The sequence below is a fragment of the Vicugna pacos genome, chromosome 26 (assembly GCF_048564905.1).
Source record: "Vicugna pacos chromosome 26, VicPac4, whole genome shotgun sequence".
NCBI lineage: Eukaryota > Metazoa > Chordata > Mammalia > Artiodactyla > Camelidae > Vicugna > Vicugna pacos.
The window spans coordinates 6,868,113-6,891,923 of NC_133012.1; the positions used below are offsets into that span (position 1 = coordinate 6,868,113).

The window sequence follows — 23,811 nt, forward strand, 5'->3', positions numbered from 1 at the left end:
CATGCTGGAAACACTCGTGTTCATTGCATTGTTTGATTACCTGAGTGGTATCTGCAGTGAGGTGATGGATGAGATTTTCATTCTGGAATGTGAAACTCCAAAGATATTTCCTGAGCACAAATGGATTGAAAATTTTAGTTTTTGCTAGAAGTCTTGGGCAGGGGGAGAGTGCATTCATGACACCAGTGTCTAAACTTTCTTTTGGGGGACCTCAGAGGAGAGAGATAATGACTATCCACTGATTGTAAGTAACAATCAATTATTATTATGTTATATTATTATACTATTATATTATTATATGTATATAATTATATTATATTATATTATTATAAGAGATACAAGAGGTATCTCTTTTTATGTTTATATTTTGGATTAAGACACTATTGACGATGGAGCAGCCCGCATTATGCGCAGCTTGAGCTATGCACAGTGGTCCGGGCTCTAGTTCTCACTTTGATTCAGTTCACTCCAGAGAAATAAAAGCTGCCCCAAATATATGTCATCATTTCCCTAATAAACTTAAAGTTCGTCTCCTGGATCCTTTTCTACCATCTCATGATAAAGGAGAGAGTTTTTCAATCACCTGATTAATCTAGGGTGCAAGATGGGGGAAAAGATCATTCAGGCTGAAATGTGTAGCGTGGGGTTGGAGCTGTCTGCTTTGGTTACATCCATGGATCAAATACACTGAATAGTCACAAAATTCTCTCTTTTACTCCACCCCCACACTCTGGATGTAGCCTATCTCTGTGGAATTACGGTCAACAGCAAGAGGAGGGCCAGCCCATGCGTGCCCTGTAAGTTGCACTCAGCAGATATGAGACAGCCACCTCTTTGCAAAGGACTTTGAAACCCCCAGGCTACACTGCCATATACTTCACCAAAAACAGAAGAATAGTATCAACTTTGTTTACATTTTAAAATAAAGCACAATCAAAGTAAATGACTCTAAGATGCCGTGGCTGTTCCCCAGATTAAGAGCTTCAGTCGATTTTCTGAATAGCAAACACCATTTATTCCCTGTCGATCCTTCTTTCTTACTGAGTTTAGAGGGATTTTATTAATTCTAAACCAAATGATTAATTAAACTGATTCCTGGAGTTCTCTCTTCCCTTCAGCTTCAGTGGTAATTAATCATGGCCACTCCCGGCTTTTAATAGCATTAGCTTTGTGCTTTCGTATATTATTTTGGTTGTCCCTTAGAAACTCAATTGTGTCAGCATACAACAGTGCAGACAACAGGTTCAGAAATGTAAATTAACCTTGATTCACCCCATCCCTGAAAGGGAGCTCCTGAGTCTGTCAGGAGAATGCGCCCCATCACTGAATGTGAAGTTATCCATTAGGACCACGGTATCTGGAGAGTTTCACAGTGTTTTCAATAGGAGGCCAGATCATCTGGGCCAAAAGAAACATGCACTGGAGCAATAGTGGACCATTTTCCTATTTAGATAGGATTTAAGAGCCTCAGACCGAAGGGTAAAAACATCAAATAGGGAACATTACAAAGATCTGGAATTCACTAACATACTTCACGCTGAAAAATATCACACATTTTAAGCCCTCTTTCAAAATAAAAAGTGTTGAGTTTCTTGTTTCAGATGGTGATTTTGTCATTCTTAACTCTCTTGAAATTCTTCTGACAATTTAGAGAGCAGAAAAAGACATAATCACAATGCACACACACAAACACACGTGCATGCACACACATCAGATCACCTCCTGAAACACTATGGGATGTCCCCATATTTGGAAGGTCTGTGGTGACAAAAAAGACATATGGCTCATGACAAAAGCTGATACACACATGAAGGAAAGCACACTTTCTTTCCTGAAGAACTTTAAGGAAGCACCTTTTTCCCCCTCACTTTTGGGATAAGAGATCCAAGGTCTGCAACAACAGAAAACTTTCAGGCTATCCCACTGTTGGCCGAAAAACATGTACAACTCTTTGGTGGACTTTCTGAGAACTTCAAGCCTTGGAGACATCCTCTCAGATAGCTCTGAGGGGCTGGTCCAAAGAGGTGAGGGAGAAGCCAGGAGCTATAGGTGTTTTGTAACAAAGGCCAGGTGGTCAGAATAGCAAAAGACCATTGTTAATTAAATACAAGCAAGTATCTTTAGTAAATAAATTTAGTGCTTTTCTATGTATGGGAAGATGCAAGAGTCGGGGTCATTGCCATCAATCCTTTGCCATGCACCTTAGCTATCTGGGGCCAGTGTCCTTTTCTTTCCCATCCTGAGTGCCCTCAGGGGCCACAGCTCGGGGCGCGGCTGCAGTGGCGGATGGCTTGATGGCCACAACATCCTCTGTTGACTGATATGACAGGCAACATTCTTCCTCCACATCATGTATCCCAGTATATTTATTAACCAATCGAAAGGCAGGAAGTAGAAGGGGCTGCTGGGAGGGCACTGAGCTTTGGGAGTTACAGTTCCAACAAGCAAACTGTGGGGTGAGTTGGAGACGGGAGGAGCCCCGGTGCAGGCTGGGGACTCTACCTGCGTATGTATTTCATCTCTTCTGCACATTAAAGAAGAAAAGTGAAGATGGAGATGGTGCCCACATCAAGCCTACTGTGCCCCTGGAGGGAGTATCTTGGGCTCACAAGAGATAAACCAGGCATTCTAATTCATCCTCCAGCTGTGTGCCGGGAAAGGGAATTCCACTCACATCCAAGGGTACCACTGGCCCGCTGTTCTGTTTAACATGTTTGCCTATGATCTGCAGGACATAAAATCAATTGTAGGCTTTTGGAACTGCTGAGAAAAGCTGACTTTACCCCTTGGTACATAAACAAGGAGTCTTTCTCCCCACGCATAAGTGGATTCCTCATGACCAGGGAAATGGGCTGGCAAACCACGTGAGAGATTAAAAAATCAATAGCAATGACCATACAAAGCCACCTTTATTCTGATATAAGGCAGGTCTCCTTTATCGATGCTCTAACTCTCCTCCCCTTCTGTATCTCCCCGTCTCTTGTTCACTGGGGTGTTTTCCAGGCCAACCAAGAGAATACTAGCTTTTCTTGCTTTATTTTCTTCCTTAATTATGTTATTTTTCTCCCTAGTTGAGAAGCTGGCCACCAATAATGAGATTAATATATCCTCAGTTGTAACAGGTACAACAGTAGGGCTGTGTTTACAATAACAGGACAGTGTTCCAGGGTAGTTGTGAGAACTGAATGCGGAAATGCAGGCAAAACACTTACTGCAGTGCCCCGGCTCATAACATAAAAACCTAGAAACCTCTATGACCCAAACATTCTAATTTGGGACCAAGTCACACACACTGCCCTCTGCCAAAAGAGGCCGGGCCTGCTTTCAGAGAGAAACAGAGAAATCTGGGCCCAAAGGCAACTTGGTAGCAGGGGCAGAAAACGTATCTGGGAGATCAGATGTCACCTTGACCACAGCTTGCAGATGTTCCGTCCCATCCCACTGTGTCCTTTGCATTTGGAGATCAACTATGCCATCCCCTCATTGAAGGAAACTGGGATTGCTTCTTTCCTTCAGAAACGAGTAGGAACTAGCCCTCATGGTCCACAAGGATATTAGTAACCTGATTACTAGGACTAGGAATTAATTCCCTAACAATCTGGGCTGGTTAACAAGCTGAAGAGGATCTTTCTGGACCCTCGAATGTTCCATCTCACTGGGAGAATTTCTCTCTCCTCACCTGGGGCAGACTGCTGCTTTGCTAGGTGAATGTATTATCTCTGTCTCATTGTATTACTACAGGGCTGTACCAGGGTGACCTACCTGCGGTTTAACACACAGAAGGTTGCTTCTCACTTGCCACAGGTCCAGATCATGCATTCCCAATCCGTGGGCACCTCCTTTCTCAGCAGCTGGTCAGGAACCCAGCCTCCTTCCTTGAGCAGGCGACTTCCACATGTGTCTACCTCACTCCAGCAGAGAGGAAAGAGCAGGAAGACTTTGAAGGACCAGGCTAAAGAGCAGACATTACTTCCGCTCACATTCCACTTGCCAGAATGTAGTCACATGACCACACCTAGCAAGGTGATCTAGTTGTGTGGCCATAAGCGTTGGGACAGTCAGTCTTAAGGCCCCGGATGAACCACTCCACGATGCCTGCTGACAAACACAGAGAGCTCTCCTCAGTCCTGAATGAGCATCTTGGACACACACACACACTTCCGCAATAAAGCTTACAGAAAATGTTTTGAGTCTGGAAAACTCATAACCATCCTTAAGACTCTGTGAGGTACCCTATCTATGAGAATTATTTAATCCAGAAAATAGAAAAATGAGATTCACAATATCATCCTCCATGAGCTGGAAGGCATGATCTCTTTGAAGCAGGTGTGGAAGCCGCAAGGAGACAGGCTGAGAATGAGGCAAGGCTGTAAGCAGACAGTCCTGTTAAGAGATGATGCCTCATGGAAAATACTGCATCTTGCTATTTCACATAAATATGTATGATAAATATTTTCCTAAGTCATTCAATGCATTTTCACAGCTTTTGATGGCTGATATTATACATCCAAATATTCATGATTGAGGCTTCTCCTCCGGTGGCTTCATTTTTACCCTCTGAGAACTAAACTAATTAGGCTTCTCTATTTATTCTTTTTAATAAGATTTAGAATTTAACATGTACATGTATATTAGGAAAATTGATATCTTATGATATTGAACCTTCCCATCCAGAGATATATTACTCAATTTGTTCAGGCTTTCTTTTAGGCTAGGCCAGCCAGCAAAGTTTTATTTTTATATCTGCACATTTACTTTCTAGTAAGGTAAACTTAAGCACATCACTTAACCTTCTAAAGTGTAAGTTTTCTTAATGGGATTAATAATAGTACCTATTTTAAGTAGTGAGTATAAAATGAGGTAAAAATGGAAAAGCTCGTATCATAGTGCCTGAAATGGTAATAACTGTTCAATAAATGAGAGCGATTATTACAATTATTGCTAGATTTATTAAATATTGACTTGCTCATTGATGTAAATTGTATGAATAGGGTCAATTCCCCATACTTTCTAACTGGCTTTGTAGACATATGAGGAAGTTTTTTTCTGTGTGTGCACTTTTTTTCTAATTTACTAAATTCTGATCATTTCTAATGGGTTTTCAGTTGATTATCTTAATGTCATGTAGGTATTAGAAAATATTATTATAATAATGAAAAATTTGAATCTTTGTTTCTGATACTGAAAGTTAATTTTAGTCCTTATATTACATGTTGGTCTGTAACTCTTTTCTTGTACTTACCTTGTCTTTTTCTCTCCTCCAATCCATGGCAAGACCAAGACCATGTTTTATTCATCTCCAAGTGGCCCCAGCAGAGCAGGATGCCTGATGTCTGGTTGGCATTCATTTACTGAGCACCTGTTGATTGTAGACAGACAGAGAGCTAGATCATAAATAAAATAACTGCCTGGAGTATAAACTATCATTAACTGCACTGTACAGAGGAGGTAGGTAGCACATCCAAGGTCGCAGAGATGGAGCTAGAATCCCCACCCAGTCGTTCCATCTCCAGGGTATCTGTGTGGCAACAGCATGCATGATCTGAAAGATCACAGGGAACTTGACTCATAATGAAGCCACAGAATCTGGAGGGTAGAACATCTGGTAAATTTGGCTGTGGATTTTAGGATTTCCGTCATTCTTTTCTCATGGCTGGTTGCAAGTGTTTATTTCTGAGCTCGACACATCTCGGTGCTGTTTTATCTTTTTGATGGAAATGATGTACTATCCAGATTTACAAGACTGTTCTGGAAACTAGGCATCCTATATTGATGCTCAATTGGGTCACCTGGTATCTTAAGCTAGTCAACATTGCATATTCAAGATAATCAAGGGACCAGGGAACAATTAGTCAGGAGGCCTCGACAGCCAGAGAGTAAATTACATTTATGAGCACACTCTGGAGCCATCACAAAAAGCTGTTTAATGAGAACATGGGCTATTTGTTCTCGCCCATTAAACAATGTCTATAGTGATGTTGGTTATTGGTTTGGACAACCCCCAGCTTTTGTTTTTACAGGTCAGAGTGGAGATTCTGCACACAAATTGTTGTCTGGACCACTTGCGAGAGTGATTGAAATGTATCAACATTTCACGGACTTGGAATCCGCACTTCTCTTTGGAAGGCACGTTTGCACTTTTTTATTAGATATTTGGCCGTACGGTATAATGGAAAGTATATTAAACTTGAATTTAGGAGTTTTGATCTTTCTCACACTAGTTTATTATCTGGGCAAGTCATTTTACCTCTCTACTATAAAAAACAGGGGACAGTAAGTTGGATAAAGTTTCTTCCCACGTAAAAATTCTAATCGTATGCTGGCCACACATTGATGTAAGGATGCAAAGCTTTATAGTTTATTTTAAAAATCTGGTACAATTTAGAGATAGTTCTTTTTTTAATAGTTTCCTAAGCTTCAAGAAGAGATATTAAAACAAAATTTGTGAAACAATCTCTTGGTCTTATATTTAGGAGAGGAAATGGATTTGATGTTATTGGTCAAAACCAAGCTCTAGAGTCCATTTAATGGGATTAAGGTAAATTCAGGCACTTCTGTTCCTTAGATTATGCTGTTAATCTAGGAACAAATACGTGCAGTATCTCTGGATATGGAGAAATAGACAGCAGTGTGGTTCCTTAACTGCCCTAAAGTATTCAGTCCACAGAGTGTTATCATTAGAATGTGTTCAGTTAAAAGTAAAAGAAAATTCAACCTAAACTGTTGTAAAAATAGAGAGATTCATTTAAAATATTGTATTCTTTCTTCCTATTTTTTTTAAATGCACTTCTACATATGTATAAGTAAGCATGTATATGTATGTATACTTATAACATATCTGTATAATATACAAATATATGATGTATATATTTTGTGTCATTTAACACATGTAGCATAATACATAAATTACTTTAACCTTCTATTCTCAATATTTAATACTTAAAATATTTTGGAGTATAACATTAGGACATATGAAACTATGTCAGTCATTCTAAAGCACTGTACAGTAGTCCATTTTAAACCAGTCTCTATACATATAAGCATTCAAATTGTTTCCAGGAATTTGCTTAAAGACAACCTGTCAGGTGAATTATTTGCCCCCCAGGGCAAAGAGGCTTCCTGGGCCAGGCCACTTTGGGGCGCGATTCCTCTTGTTGGTTCTGCCTGGCCAGGTTTTTAAGTGAATATATCTTCTTTTCTCTGTAGGAAGTACCTAGAAGTATGGAGTCTTAGGATACTTGCATGTTTAGAATTTTTAAGAAACTGCTAAACTGGTTTCCAGAGTGATTATATTATTTTACATATAGTAGTGTGTGAGGGATTCAGCTGCTATGAATCTTACCAGTATTTGGTATATTATCAGTATTTTTTATTTCAGCCATTCTTGTAAGTGTGTAGTGTTACCTCACTGTGGTTTCAATTTTTATTACTTTGCATTTACATTTAATATTATTTTAATTTACACTTATTTACATGGTTAATGATGCTGAACATCTTTTCATGTGCTTATCTGCCATCTGTGTACCTTCTTCGGTGAAATATCTCTTCATGGCTTTTGTCCATCTTCTGATTAGACTGGTTGTTCTTTGTCAGAATCACAGTTTGCAAATATTTTCTCCCAATCTTTACTTTTTTTTTCTATAAAAATTTTAGAATAAGCTTAGACAATAAAACTGATTATTTGTTTCATTTATTGCTTTTATTCCTAAGCCAAAGGTGTAAAGGAATTAGGAATTATTTAGGAACAAAGGAATTCAGAATTTAGGAATTTTCTAATAACTTGTATTTGAACTAATAAGTTGTCTTAATTTTACTGCATTTCCCTGGCATGCTATTGCTTGTCCTTTTATATTTTTTGGATGTTTGGAGGTACCTTCTCTGAGATATGTTTGTTGTACACAGCATAAGTTAGATGTTGTTTTGCCATCAAATCCGCCACTTTTAAGCTTTTAATTGGGTGACCCATTTGTTAATGTTACTAGAGTACAGATTTGGCCTTATTTTGTATAAGTTGTGTCATCTTTTATTTTATGACGCCTTTAATGTATTTTTTAAACAATATGGTTCAGATTTGCTTGAGGGGTGTGTGTGTGTGTTCCCTAAGGTAATTTGGAAAGTTAACTTTTTGTTGTTTTAGTTCTCTTAATGTAAACGTTCAGGACATCCGGCTACTCTTTTTACAGCGTTGGTACACCACTGTAAGTGAATATGAAACCCGAAGACTTCCACCTGTATCACTCTTCCCTTTCCATCTTTCACCACCTGATTTAAGCTCTTATGCTATTTTTTCTCAGTTTTATTAATGATTAAATTTGTGTCTTTAAATACAACTTTACATCCATTACTTGATTTATCAACTTTAACTTATGTATTTTGTTTGCTATATTTAAAATCTCTTTCATTTCTTACCACTTACTTTCCAAGTTCTGTTCATTATTTAATATTTCTCACATATTTACTGTGTAACCTTTACATTCTGTTCTTTAGTTGCTGCTCCCATGGCTATCTTGGCTATGCCTGTTCAGCGCTCATCACCAATCCTTTCATCAAAATCTCTGCATCTTTTCATTGACTGATGTCAATGTCCTCAAAGGATTTCTCAGTAAGGGTGCATTTATAGGTCCCTCATCCTTGTTTATTAGAATATGTTTTTTGTCTTTGGCTGGGCATACATTTCTCAGTTAAAATTTTATTTCTTCCAGGAGTTGGCAGGTGTTGCTTCATTTGATGGCTTTGTGTTTAGGTCCATACAATTGTGTTTCCTCTTCTAGGTAACTTAATCTTTTTGCCTGCTTACTCAATATATACTTTATTTGGCTTTGAAATCAGTAACTTTATTAGCACATGTCTTGGTGTGACTTATCCTGTATCTTCTTCTCTTTAACACAATAAGCCCTCTCTTGAGCATCTTTGGTCCAGTCTCCTTTATGAAGGTAGCTTGGTAGTGGGTGGGGTGCCATCTGTCTTCGACCCTGTCATGTCGTTTGTGTATAGAACTTCCTGCTGTACAGAAGGTGCTCAATACATTATTGTTGTAGTATCTGGAATTTTTTCTACAATTATAACTTTGAATCTTTTTTTCTGATCCACTATACATTTGTGTTCTTTCAGGACACTGATCTGATTGCATGCTATATAGCCTTCATCTTGCCTATTTTTTTTCTCTGATCCTTTTCAGTACTTCTCATTTCAGTTTGCTCACGTGGCTCAATTCTGTCCAAATGGAAATGTTCTTTGCATTTTAACACGTCTCCTCTCCAGCTTCCAAAGAGACCTTCATTTCCATGACAGTTTTATCTTGTTTCCCACTTCTTTCCTTAGCTCCCCCAGCTCACTTTTCTTCTCCCAATGTCCGTTAACCTAAAATTTCTCTAAACGATGGCATTTCTGCTTTCAGTAGGTGTTTTTAAAAGATCATTTTTTCATCACTTTTTTAATTTAATGGTTGTTAGTTTTAATGATTTTCTTCTACTCCATGGAAACCCTTCTGAGTTTTTTGTCATCTGATATTTATCTTTTTCCTATTTTTGACCCTTTAAAAAATTTAGTTTCTACTCCATCATGTTTTATATTTTTAATTTATTTTCGTTTCTTTTAAAACAGCATTTCACTAAATGATATTGCTTGGATTATTGTGTGTTGGAATCAATTTCTTACTTATTTTATGTTTGAATGAGCTGTGTTCTTCCTAGCTTAATTATTTCAGTTTTAGAGGAATTTGGCCTCTATTCTGGAACAGCAGCAATTGTCCTTTAGTTCAAGAGAAGTCCTTGATGGCAGCGTTTTCTCTGTGAAATGTTTACCTTTCTTCTCCCATCCAACAGAGACTCACAGCTGCAGTATTGCTCCAAATTCATATTTTATTGTCTCCACTCTGGCTTACCAGCAAACAGCCTGCTGTAAACCTGGCTTGTTTTGTGTAGTCCACCTTCCTCACTAGCCCCGGTGGGGAAATGAAATAAAAATGAAAGACTGAAGCTCCTACTTTTAAGCTTATTATTTTTTTCCCAGAATGGGATCGTTGAGTTTTCTTGTTAATATATGCCACTTACTTTGGAAATCTGAGCTCTGCAAGCCTTTTCTGACTTCTGCAGTCACCAGTACCTAGACCTCTTTCCACATGTTCATGGGATGCTTCCTGACATTCTTAATACGTGGGGATTAATTCATGTATAGCAAAATATGGAGTTTCTATTTTTATCCTTTTGGCTTGGGGACCAGCCCTGAGAAGAGAGGGCAAAAACATCTTACTCCACCTTCTTTATGCCAGAAATTCATTATCACTATCACATCCTCTAAATAATGGCTGGTACTGAAGGGTTTTACTGGGCAAAGACCTTGGAGCCAGGGAGATTTGAGAGCCTCTATCTTGAGTACCTGATCAAGAAACTCACATCAAAAATGTCTTTGTTGGGATTTAAGGTACATGGTAATGGGAGCCAGACAGGATCCCCTCAGTTGGGACTTTACTGTTCTAGATTGGGAGGAGCTGCCCATCCACTTAGGGCAATCAATCCTATAGGAAATTACAAACATATGCCAAACTTTGAGTATTAATTTCCTGAGGCTGCTGTGACAAATCACCACAAACTTAGTAGCTTAAAATAACAGCGTGGATAAAGAAGTTATGGTATATTTATACAATGGAATACTATTCAGTCATAAATAAGCATAAGATAATGCCATTTGCAGCAACATGGATGGACCTGGAGATTGTCATTCTAAGTGAAATAAGCTGGAAAGAGAAAGAAAAATACCATATGATGTCACTTATATGTGGAATCTTAAAAAAAAAAGACAAATGAATTTACTTACAAAAGAGAAACAGACTCACAGACATAGAAAACAAACTTATTGTTACCAGTGGGGGGAAGGAATGGGATGTGATAAATTGGGAGTTCAAAATTTGCAGATACTAATTACTATATATAATACAGATAAACAACAAGTTCATACTGAATAGCACAGGGAACTATATTCAATATCTTGCAGTAACTTATGGTGGAAAAGAATATGAAAACAAATATATGTGTGTTCATGTATGATTGAAGCATTATGCGGTATATCAGAAATTGATACAACATTGTAAACTGACTAACTTTAATAAAACTATATAAAAAACCCCAGAGATTTACTGTCTCACAGTTCTGGAGACCAGAAATCATCATTTCTGGACCAGAATCAGGGTTTTGGCAGGGCTGAGGACGCTTTGAAGAGTTGAGGAGAATCTACTCTATACCTTGTCTAGTTTCTAGTAGCTGCCAGCATTTCTTTTTCTTTTTCTTTTTCTTTTTCTTTTTCTTTTTCTTTCTTTTCTTTCTTTCTTTGTTTCTTTCTTTCTTAATTGAAGAATAGTTGACTTACAATGTTGTGTTAATCTCTGGTGTACAGCATAGTGATTCACTTATATATATGTATGTATATGTGTGTGTGTGTGTATATATATATATATACACACACACACATTTATTCTTTTTCATATTCTTTCTCATTTTAGGCCATTACAAGGTATTGAATTTGGTTGTACTTGCATCACTCCAATCTCTGTCTCCAACTTCACAACCCCATCTCTTCTGTGTGTCTAATCTTCCTCGGTCTCTTTCTTATAGGGACACTTGTAACTGCATTTAGGGTCCACACAGCTAATCCAGGGTGATCAACCAATTTCAAGATTCTTAATTTAGTTACAGTTGCAAAGACTCTTCCTTCCAATAAGGTAACATTTATGGGTTTCAGGAATTAGAACCCAGTAACTTTGGGGGCCATTCTCAGCCTACCATACTTTGAAAAACCCATTTATAAAATCCCAGCAGTTGACACATCACCACATCATTCCACACACTCTTCCAACCGGCACCCATTTGTCTACATCTATAAATGGATCTCACGAAGGTTTTCAACTAAAAGCATTGCTGGTTTTAATAGAGACGTATAACATTACATGAGCTAAATGGGAAAAGAAACTTTAGAAACAGCAAACAATCTTTTTCCTGTGACCTTTATCCATTAAGATTTAGTTCTTATCTGAGCTGGTCTATAGGAGAGTAGAAACACACACAAATGAGCTGATCCATCAAGATGCATGTGTGTGGGAGACTTGTTGAAAGTCATCTAGAGCCAATGCCCTGAGTCTAGGAGACAGACTGCTATAACCAGCAGAAGCCATTAGGTAGTTGAAAGGATCATTACTTAAAACAAGACAGTTCCCTCTGTCTTTACATCTTATCAAAGTTGAAATTAAGAACATCAGAAAGAAAAGAATGCAACTGGTCCATTGCCTCAAATGAATGAGATGAATACATTTTATATTGAAAATTATATTTGAACCCCCCAAATTAAGTCATTGAACATGAACAAAATGTAACTGAAAGTAAGCTTTCTCTTTCCAAGGAACCAACCCGGAGCACAGAGCAGGGGAAGATGGGCTGGAATGAGAGGTAGTGGACATGAGTTTCCATTCACTAAATAGGTGTGTGACGTCATTTCTTTGAGAAATCCTTTCCTTTATCTAATGTGGTGTGGGTTTGAGGGAGAGGGCTATGATGAGACAGGTGGAAATATGACTTCCTGCAATACTTCAAGCTGTAATAGTGATGTTACTGTGATATCATGCCTTGAATGTTTCTTGCTCAAGAGCGTGAACTACTGGGTTTTAGAAGGTCAATATGAATAGAATATTGCAATTGGGAATAACCAGAGAGAGGACAATTGGATTAATTGCACCTTTTATTTCTGCAGTTGGTTAAATCTGGTGCTAATTGAGGTCAATGATGTGGGTTCAATTCCTCTAAGGGCCAGATGGCTTTGCCTACTTTGGGGGCAAGAGGATGCTACACTGAGCTCCCATCAGCCTCCTCACTAATGTGTATCACTGGTCTCAGAAGAGAAGAAAATGAAATCAGAGTCCATGCCATATGTGAATAAACAGGTCAACATCATTATAGAATCCAGCATCTACAGAATCTCAGGGTGGAACGGGATAGTGTGACCTTCACGAATAGAAATGAGCATCACTTTTACTATGATATTTAAAAATACAGTACTTTCCATTATTAATTTTTGGATTTCATTTCTCTGAATGGGAAATTTCTTAGGTTGGGATGATACATCAGTTAGGGTTTGATGAGAAAAACAGAATCACTATGACTGATACAGAGAAAGGGACTGATTGTAAGAGTCTAACCTTATGCAATTGTGGGAGCTGGTTACAGAGTCCATGAAAGGCCAGTTATTTTTATATCTGCAGCTGGGCCTGAAGTCCACGGGGCTGAGAGTTGGGAAGGAGAGATCATGGGAAATGCAGAGAGCAGGATGAACAGGAACTCACAAGGTGAGCAGCAGCCTATGAGGACAAAGTGGAACCTGCCATCCGCCTCTCACCGCCTCCCAGCCCCCAACTTCCCTGATGTAAGTGAACTTCTGCAGAAGGAGCTGATGTCCTTCTCCGCAGAGCTGCACACAAACCTGGCCAGGAGTTGGAAAAATTGGAGGAGGAGGCCTGGCAGGGACTGGTGTAGCTGAGGGCTCAGCTGCTGCCTCCCAGAAACAAGGGGAGCCTGCAGATCAGGAGCATCATGCCTGGACTGCACTGGCTCCTGGGGTCCTGCCCCAGCCTGGAGAGTGTGGAAAATTGGTTGTTTCTCCAAGCCTGCCTCTTCCAAATCTCATGCAAAATGTTACTTGTGACCCACACTAACCCAGAAATATACAAAGATGAGGATTCTGAGAAACACAGTTCTGGTTTAGCTAAATTGAAAGCACAAATCCATCATAGATGAAAAGATGATAATATAAAAAGTTTTGAGAATAAAGTTTAATCAGTTACATATATGTAAATATGCTTATGTGTATAAATGTGCACATATTTGAATATATATATATATATATATATATATATATATATATATATATATGCACACACTTAAACATACACACATACACAGGCAAGGAGTCTCTTGTTTCAAAAGGAATAAATTTATTATTTTCTCCCGAGTGTCTGGATGGTGACTCTCACCAGGGGCAGCTGGGTAACTGGTGTCTTACTTTCATTAGTACAGAACAGAGATACGCAAACTATGGACTGTGGGTCAAATCTGGACCACTGCTTATTTTTGTAAAAAAAAAATGTGCTTTTGGAACACAGCCACTTCCATTTATTGTGTGCTGTCTATGACTCTCCTGCTACAAGGGCAGAGTTGGGTAGTCACAACAGAGCATGGACAGCCTGCAAAGCCTAAAATATTTACTATCTGTTTATTTACAGTCAACATTTGCTTCCCCCTGTATAAGTTCTACCTGAGGCTGTCCTCTTGATGGTACGATTCTAAACCATCCTCAGGCGGCTCCCAACACTGCATCCTGCTGGTCAGAGGTGGGCAACAAAACAACACTCTCTTACACCAAATATCTCCCTCATTAGGCTGATTCTTTTGCCACAGTTCCGAAAACCCCATGTTGAGATTAAGGTAAGTTTCCAGAAAGCATGTAATTAAAGTGCCAATATGCTACCAGGGTTTACATATTCACATTAAAAGCGATAACGGTGATTCCATTCGACCAATTAATTAAGTTCACTTAGTGAACACAGGCCTGGAGAAACAGGATGCAAAAGAGGAAGCTGGTGTTGGACATTCAGGATGTGAGCCAATCAGTTCAAATCTCAGTTCAGTCTGGGTTGGACAGGCTAACCCGGGCCCTTAAAAAAAGAGTGATGGATATCCGTGCCCGGTGGCCAGCATATGAGAGAAGAGGATAGACATGCAATTTCAACTTCCCCATGTCATAATTTGCTAAGGACCATCCTTGCTAAGAAGACAGAATGCTTTCTCTCCCAGGGTATGCCAGCTATAAAAATCAGTCGGGGAAGTCTCTGAATTAAAACAAAAACAAAAACAAAACAAAACAAAACACACTTCTAGCTGAAGTCAGAGCAGTTAAGTCCGGACGTCTGAACCCAGTTGATAGCTGTGTGCCCCCGTACCTGACAGGTGAATACTGACTCCATCAAGTCTGTGTTGTAATTGAGGCTCCAACTCTCTGGTGGATCTGGCTAGTTCAGCCCGGAAGTCAATGGCCACTCATTTTTTGCTTTTCTAATAAATCTCTGCCACTGGCATCTCCCTGTCCTTCTCCTTTTCATCTCTGACTGTGGATGCAACATGGTTTCTTATTTAGATGCCTGATTTTCTTTCTTTCCATTTCTTTCAGTAAACGGAAAACTTTATTAATAAGACACAGCTGAAAGCTCGGGAGTGTGTCCTCCTGGGAGGTGACTTTCAGCTCAGTGTGAAGCTAAAACCATGGTAAATAAAGGTTATTTTCCAAGGTCTGGAAAGTAGGCTAAAACGAGAGCAAAAGAAAGGTCTTGAGTTAACTATTGCAGGGGCTGTTTAGTTTGGTCGTTCTGCTCATTAAATCCTCAAAGTCACTTTATGAGCAAGAGCGACTGTCCATGCTGTCTGGTCTGCGGGGCTCACCAAGTGTATTTTGAGGTTGCAATAATGACGCTACTTGCCCAAGTTTTCCCAGTCAGCCAGAACTCTTCGACCTTAATCCTTGTGTTACTGAGTCCAAATTCATTCTGTTCACCGCACAACAGGCCAATAAATCAGGAGATGAGGTGTTGGGGCCAGGAATAGCGACTTTGTTTGGAAAGCCAGCAGATGGAGAAGATAGTGGACTAATGTCCTGGAGAACCATCTTACTCAAGTCAGAATTCAGATTCCTTTTATACTAGAAAGGGGAGGAGGTGTGGTTGGCTGTTGCAAGCTTCTTGGTGTTGGAATCCTTTGTTCTTGGAGCTGTCCACGTGGGTCAGGTCATGATGTTCCTGTAAACCTCCAGCAACACAATGTGACTCTGTTCTACAACTTTTTCTCTATATATGAAAGGAAAAGTGTTACACCCTTAAAGGTCAGAGCCTTGAGAATGGGCTCTCCTGGATATTTCAGGCAACAGGCAACATTCTTTTACAAAAGGTGCAGAACCAGCATGACTGTGCCCAGAAAACAGAGTAGAGGGTTTGAGCTAAAGAAGCAGATGTAATATGGAATCAGATTTGTTCTTCCCTATTACACTTGCTCTTCTTATTGTCATCCTATTTTCAAATGCTGTGATTCTCAGTCTTAGAAAAATGTAGAAGAAATGCCCAAGGCATACGGGAGAACACAGAGCTTGTAACAGTGGAAGCTCGTGGTTTCCAAGGTAATGAAATGCCAGGAAGTCACTAAGCTTTCAAGAATGCAACACTTAATCCAAATAATCCAAAAGCAATCTACTTGGCAATCTAATTATATTTCCTTAGGAGAAAACTGCAAGAGTGTTTGTTTGCATTTAATTGCCTCCCCTTAATATGTTTGTGTTGTACTCATTTCTGACTCTGTTCCCAATCTAAAGGTCCCTTGTAATATTTGACTTAGCTTTCCAGACTAACCCAGGGGATTACACTTGGATTCATACGTAATAGGACAGGCAAGCTGTTATTTTGTGTTTGTCAGAGCTGATGTCAGTTTCCAGAAACAATCACTTTCCTTAGACAGGTAGAAAGGAAAACTACGTATTTAAATTGACTCAACTGTTTTGTTCTACTTATGTATTGAAGCATTGGCGACGCAGAGAGAGAAAATTCTACGCGCCTCGCTCTCTCTCATTATGTGCTTAATGGTGAGGATGGAGGATACGAAGAAAATGACTCCTCTTCAGTTATATGCAGCAGAGCAATACCTGTTTAATGGATAGATTCTGATGGGCGTCCCATGCCTGGAGAGCCATGACAGCGCTCTTTATACTTAATCGGAAATGCCACATTTGCATATTGTTCCTGAGTTTTTTCAGAGGTCTCAGAGAAGCTGGGTGAAGGTTGAGGCCAAAAATTACTTCTGACTATCTGGAAAATCACGCCACACTCTTGAATTCAAATAGTCTTGCTGGTATGTAGAAATAAAGACACTGCTTTCAGTTCCACAAGTGTTTCTCTTCTTCTATCGTGGGCTCTAGCGTCGCAATGGAAGCTCAGTTATCTTTTCATGTTCTCTCTTTCTCTTTCCCCCAGGACCGCCGTCTTTCTCTCTCCTTCTCCAGCACAGAGATGCTGCTACCTCCAGACTCACAGACGGAAGGCAAACTTCCCTTATTGGTAAAACCTACTTGATAAAAAAATCTTGCTCAAATATCACCCTCCCTCTGAAGTTGATCCCAATATCACTCCTGACCCTGGAACCATGACATTCTGACATCAACTGGTTTTTAATATATATGCTGCACTACAATAGCCCTTCTTACACTGTGAGCTCTTCCTGAGCAGGGACATATTTCTCCTTGTGTCTCCCTCTTCTAAACACAAGGCTGAGCACCTTGCAAATGCTCCATAATATGTGTTGAATAAATGAGTGAATATCAATATTCTTCTGTGCAGTGGAGAACTATATTCTGCCACATTCGGGAAAGAACATTGCTCAAAGTTTGTTCATTTCTTGTTTGGATTCCATGGCCCTGAGAAGCAAAAAGACATCTAACAAGGTTTTTCTTAGGATTTCCACCTCTCTACTACATTGCCCGTCTGTTCTTGGTTGTTTCCCTCCCCCTGCCAGAAGCACGTGTGGATTTTTCTCTGATATTTACCATGAGCATCTGATCAAGATCCTGGAGGTCAATCTCACAACGTGGTCAGAGTCCTCCCAATTACTGGATCCCCCTAGAGTTTTTCATTCTCAAAGTGGTCTACACTGAGCCTCCAGCAGTTCATCAGTTAAAGCTCAGGTTTTCCTACCCTGGCACTGGTTCCTGTGTTGGTTTCTGCTGGGGACTCCCTTCTGGTAAGTCAGGACACCCTGTATTTGCCCGTCTAGCTCTCCAATCTTGGGGGCAGTGGTTTGCCCTGTGTTTTCCTCTCTCTGTGGATCCAGGAAGAGTTGCTGATTTTTTTAAATCTGTTCAGCTTTTTACTTTTAGAAGGGACTGGTGACTTCCAACCTCCTATTATTTCTTCTTAAAGCGTCATTTTCTTATTAATGTGCAGAAACACTGTTTCTACTGTGAGTTGAGTTTCTCTGCTCTGCTCTACATGGAACGTGCAGCCACTCAGCAGGGAGGTTGCAGGCATCAGAAACCAAGAACAACTAGGTCAGTGCTCTGGGTCACTTGCTCCCATGACTGCAATTTTGTGCTGCCGAGACCCTCTGAAGACTGGGAGCCTACGGGACTGCTCAGAGGATCAGAACTAGTAAATGAGAACACAGGCACTGAGAACACAAAGGGTCTTTTGATTTTTCCATCCTAACTCTTGGATCTGCCAACTGAAATCATTCTCATTGAAGGTTGTCAAATACATTCCAGATGACCATTTTCTCTGTTAAATGTTGGAGTCTATTCGTTCTGGAAATCTACCTCACTTGTGGGGGGGTCCCTTCCTTATTTTGTCTGAATATTTGTGGAGAAGTTTTAGTATTAGGAAGTCTTGAACCCTTGAGGAGACATCAAATTGTCAGAGTCATGGAAAGTTCCAGAGAGCTTATCTGGAGTCGTTTGAGAGACGTAGTGTTAAGAGAATTACGTGAAGGCAGTAGGACTGGGGACTGTTCAACCCTCTGGCATTATCTTCATGCCTTTTCAAAGAGCTCGTGAACTCTCCTAGCATTTGTTCGGCTGATCCACGTTGTCCAAAAACCACCATCTTCACATAGAGACAAAAGGCGTCTCCCTTTTTAGCTTTTCCTGACAATTTTCTGCCAGGCTTTTGCAAAGCTAGTCAGACATGCAGACAGGAGCCTTTGACAGAACAAGGGTGACATTTCAAGGAAAGAAGGATGACAGGATGCCTAACAGCACACTCTAGAAATCAGCACCTTTGAAAGGTACAGTGGAAATTTCAGCACATCAGCCTGGTATTTTACCGTGTAGGGCTGGCCACCGAGTCCTTTCATGCAGCTCAACAGGAGTTAAATTATGTAGACGTTGCAAATGCCAAATCACAGGTAGGTGGATTCAAAATTCTTATTTTACAGCTCCAAATTAGTGTGGACACTTCCCATCAAGAAGGACATTTGTTACACTTGAGTTCTTGGCACAAATATTGCTCCTTTATGAACAAATTGCAGTTGGAAAAATGATGTTCCCCACAGGTAGAAGGAAGGGATGGCTTTTACTTTCTCAATAACTAAATGAATATGTATTTTTGATAGCTGCTTTGGAAATGCCTTCCTTGCAGGGTGTTAGAAACTATAGTTACCAGTATTTGAAACTAAGTCTTAAGTACCAAGAAATAGCTTGCCGTTTCCATAATACAGAATTGCCCGGGAAAGTAAGATGCTGTTAGTGGCTAGATTGCCAGTTTGAGAGGTATGTGATAGTGTGACTGAGCTGGATGAGGGCAGAGCCAACCCCTTCTGGCTGTTTTCTTCTCACCAGAGTGTAATTCTCATAGACGAGCTCCCACACGATGTCAGCATACGCGTCAGTCTGATGGGTCTTGGTTGCAGAAGCATTGTTAGACCTACTTCCTGCCTGACTGAAACTCACACACACAATGAACACATCTCACCTTGTTCATTTCTTCTCAATGAGGGCAAGTTTTGCTTTTTTGGGTTTTGTTTTGTTTTTTTGTTTGTTTGTTTGTTTGCTTGCTTTTTAATTTCAGCTCTGGGTAGAACTAAACACATAATCTTTGGGTATTTCTTAACTTCTCTGAGATTCATTTCTTTAACCAGCAAGATGAGGAAAAGTGAATTAATCCACACGTCCCATCATGTAATTCCCCTGCTCCCATGTCTGCTCCTCTCAGAGTTAGGGTTGAAGGTCTGGAAACTGACCACAAGCCCTGCAAGATGGGGTTCCATGTTGCTTCTGTTATACGTGTCTCCACCTGCATTATCCTTCACTTCCTCTGCTCCAAACACTGCTTTGTTTCAAATATGCCTGGCAAGTTCTCCCCATTAGGATTTTGCTCTTGTTGCTCCCTTTTCCTGGTGGATTCTTGTCCCAACCATCCTCTCTTGGAGAGCCCTGCCTTTTTGCTTTTAGACGGCAGCTCCTGTCCCTCCCTCCACCCTGCACTCTCCCTCTGCATTCTTGGTTTTATTTTTCTCCGCCGCACTTACACATCTGACATACTGTAGACTACATTCTGCTTATTTATCTCCACAAACACATACACAAAGATATGAAAAAAAAACATAAGCATAAGGATTTTTGACTTTATTATTAACTGTTGTATCTCTGGGACAAGACTAGTGCTAGATGCTCCATAAATATTTTTGAATGAACATACAGTCAACATTTTTATGGGGTTTAGAGGTTTCTTATTTAATTCTCACTCTCCAAGGGAAAAATTATTTTAATCCCTATTTTATAGGTGATGAAAATAAGGTTTAAAAGCATTCATATGTTTAGGGCTTAAGACCCTACACCTGGTGTGTAGTCAGCTAGGATAAACCCTTGACCTCTTTTGAATCCAGATATGTTTTCTTTGTGTTACACTATTCTGTCTCTTTCTAGGGTAAGGGGCCAGACTCTGGGCACCTGGAATTATAAATCAAATAGCACACCTTACCATTAAGGAGCAGAACAGATTTGGAGATAAAGCTCTAAGTCTGCAGAGACTTACCTTCTAGGGTGAGAAGTATTTTAAGAGAGGACCACCAAAGTGAGAGCCATCTCCCCTGTTCCAGCTCCTGTGTATTTGAAGGCTGTCTGTTTCTAGTCCATGCCAACTTTGGACCAAGAACTTGCCACCTCTTTCATCTTCCCCATAGAAATTCACTCAAACAACTGAGTAAGATATGCTGACTTCCTTGGGGATTTCATAGAGCAAGTGGATGACAGGTTTACACTCGATACCGATCAGCAGACAATGTGAACGCCCACCACAGACAGTACTGTCTTCTATTGTCTCTTTCTGGCCCTACCACTACTGGTAGGGTTGTGGGGAGGTTCCCTCTCCTATAGACCCAACTCCCGTGCCTGGACAACTCCAAGTCTAGTTGCTCCAGAATATTTAGTAAATAAATACATTATGATTTTTTTATCGTGGTAAAATATGCATAACATAAAACTCACTATCTTAACCATTTTTAGGCGTACAGTTTAGTGGCATGAAGTACATTCACATTGTTGTGCAACCATCACCACCATCCATCTCCAGAACTCCTTTTGTCGTGCAAAACTGAATTCGGTACCCAGAACTCCTGATAACTGCCCCTCTTCCCAGTCCCTACTAGCAACTGTTCTACTTTCTTTTTTCCTTTTTCTGTTACACCCCAGCCTCTGATAATCACTATTCTACTCTCCATCACTGTGACTTTGGCTTTTTAAAATTCAGCATATAAGTGAGATCATGCAGTATTTGTCTCTCTGTGTCTTGCTTATTTCACTAAGTGTAATGCCCTCCAGGTTGATCCATGTTGTCACAAATGGCAGAATTGCCTTCCTTTTAAAGGCTGAAAAATATTAATTGCGAGATACATTTACCCATTAATTTAACAATGGATTCTTTCCGTATATTGGCTATCGTGAATAATACTGAAGAGAACATGGGGGTGCAGACATCTCTTCAGAATAGTGATTTTATTTTCTTTGGATAAATACCCAGAAGTGGGATTGCTGAAACATACAGTAGTTCTATATTTAATTTTCTGAGGCAACTACACACTGTTTTCCATAGTGGCTGTACCAATTTACAGCAAAATGATTCAATGAGTAAATGAATGGATGAATAAGTGATTAAAATATGAAAGTAATGTTTTAAGCAAATACATCTTTTGTAATTCCTTAAACTTTATGATTTGTTGGGAAGACTTCTATATGTAAAATCTGAGACCTTAAAAACCTGTAAATAAAGCATTTTTAAATGACTGAAGGAAGAAAATTGAAAAACTAAGAATACTGTTGTTAAAAAAATCAATAAATAATTAACACAGTCAGGGTACCTTAATCAGCTTTTGTAAATTTGGATTTTCATGTATTGGGTTTACTCGAAGTTAAATTAATATGCATATGATTCAAGATCCTGTATCTTTTTGTTGTTGTTGTTGTTAATTTGGAAGTTCAACTTTACAAAGAAAGACCATATTTCCCTATAAACATCCAGGAAGTGTAAGCTGCCAATACCTAGCTGAAATATTCAGGGGGAAAAACAGCCAAAATGTCACATGGGTGAGGAATAACTTTCAGTGTCCTATCAAAGGACCTCTTCAAGTTATGTATTGATCCCAACCCAAGGAAAATATGCCTAGAAATTTAATTTGACATTTGCAATCAATAGCACTCAGATGTCACTGGAACGGAGGCTGGAAAAAAAAGATGACTTTAAAATTACAGTCATGAATTTATAATTACAGTAATGAATAGAAGTAATTTATTGAATGAATGTTCCTGGAATCTAAAGAAAATCAACCTGCCACCACACATTGCTGAAGGAATGGAGAGGCAGGAGCTTGGTTTTTCTAGACTAATCTTCATTAACTCATCTGTGCCTTCTTCCATATCCTACTATCTGGGCTTTGTGCTTCACTTTCCAAAATGTGGTCTTTCTTCCCCCTCCCCACCCAACACACTAACTACTGTACACTAAGCTAGCACAAAGATTGAGCCATTGAAAGATTCAACTGTGATAAGAATGAATATTTGCCTGTGTTCATTATCTCATCTTGGTCCAATGGTCTTAGAGAACATGCACTTTGTGCTTTGGTGGAGGAATGCTTTGGTGGAGGAATAAAAAGCATTGCATACAGTAGGTGCTTAAGAATCTGTATTGAGTGAATGAATCAGCCAGGAGTGACTGGCATTAGGATCATCTACCAGGAATGACAAACACGTTCTTAAAACAGAAAGACTGTGATTGCACAGTTAATACTGTGATCATAAAAACTCTGGGGGCTTCTTTCTCAGTTTGATGAGTTCTTTTCTCCTCGACATACTTCTTTCTTTTTTCTACACCATTCCTTTGATGACTTATCTGGTCTCAGAGCTTTAAATGCCATCCTCTTACTGATGTGCAAAGTTACATCTCTGGCCATGAACTCTACTTCCAATTCTAAATGCTTCTTTCCTCCTGGCTACCTAACACATATTTTTTGATGTTTAATAGGCACCTTACACTTGACATGCCTCCAGTCAAAGCCTGTGATTTTCCTTTCTCCAGGGCTGCTCCTCTCCTAGTCTTTTTTATCTCAGCTAATGACAACTTCATCCTTAAGGCAGAACCATCCTTGACTCCTCTCCTTTATCATAACTTACATGCAACATACAGCAAATCCTTGTCAGCAAATACATACAGAATCTGGCTAATGCTTACCATGTCCTCCCCACTTCCCTACCAGAAACCATCGTCTTCCACTTGTATTAAGCCATCTTCCAATGGCTTTCTTATGGGTCCTCCTGCTTCTGCCCTTCCCAATACTTGATCCTCCCCCATAGTCTATTCTCAGTAGAAAGTTGTCTTTTCAAAACTCAGGCAAGACCATGGCCTTTCCTTATTCTAAGCTTTGTGATGTCCCCCCATCTCACTTAGAGTAAAAGCCAAACTTGTCCAATGGCCTTAGGGACTCATGTGAGCTGCCTCACTTGCAAACTTACTCGTCTCATCTCCTTCAACTCTCATCCTCCCTCATCATTATATTTTGGTCACACTAATCTCCTTGATGTTTCCTGAACAACCAAGCATAGTCTCGCCTTCAGATGGTTGACTGTACTGTTTCCACTGCCAGGCATTCTCTCCTTACAGTTAATACGGTTGACCCTTGAATAACACGAGTTTGAACTTCATGGATTCACTTACGTGCAGATTGCTTTTCAATAGTAAATACACAGTACTACACG

General features: G+C 39.7%; 1 protein-coding gene across 1 annotated transcript in view; it reads right to left on the bottom strand.

Annotated features, from left to right (window-relative positions):
• The window catches only part of KCNU1 (potassium calcium-activated channel subfamily U member 1), a 223,339-nt gene that overhangs the window by 161,721 nt on the left and 37,807 nt on the right, over positions 1 to 23,811 (bottom strand). The window contains exons 3-4 of the mRNA XM_072950280.1: positions 5,243 to 5,359; positions 3,763 to 4,098 (exon numbers count right to left, since the gene is read on the bottom strand). The gene's annotated coding sequence lies outside the window, so the exon portion shown is untranslated. The remainder of the gene's footprint in view (positions 1 to 3,762; positions 4,099 to 5,242; positions 5,360 to 23,811) is intronic.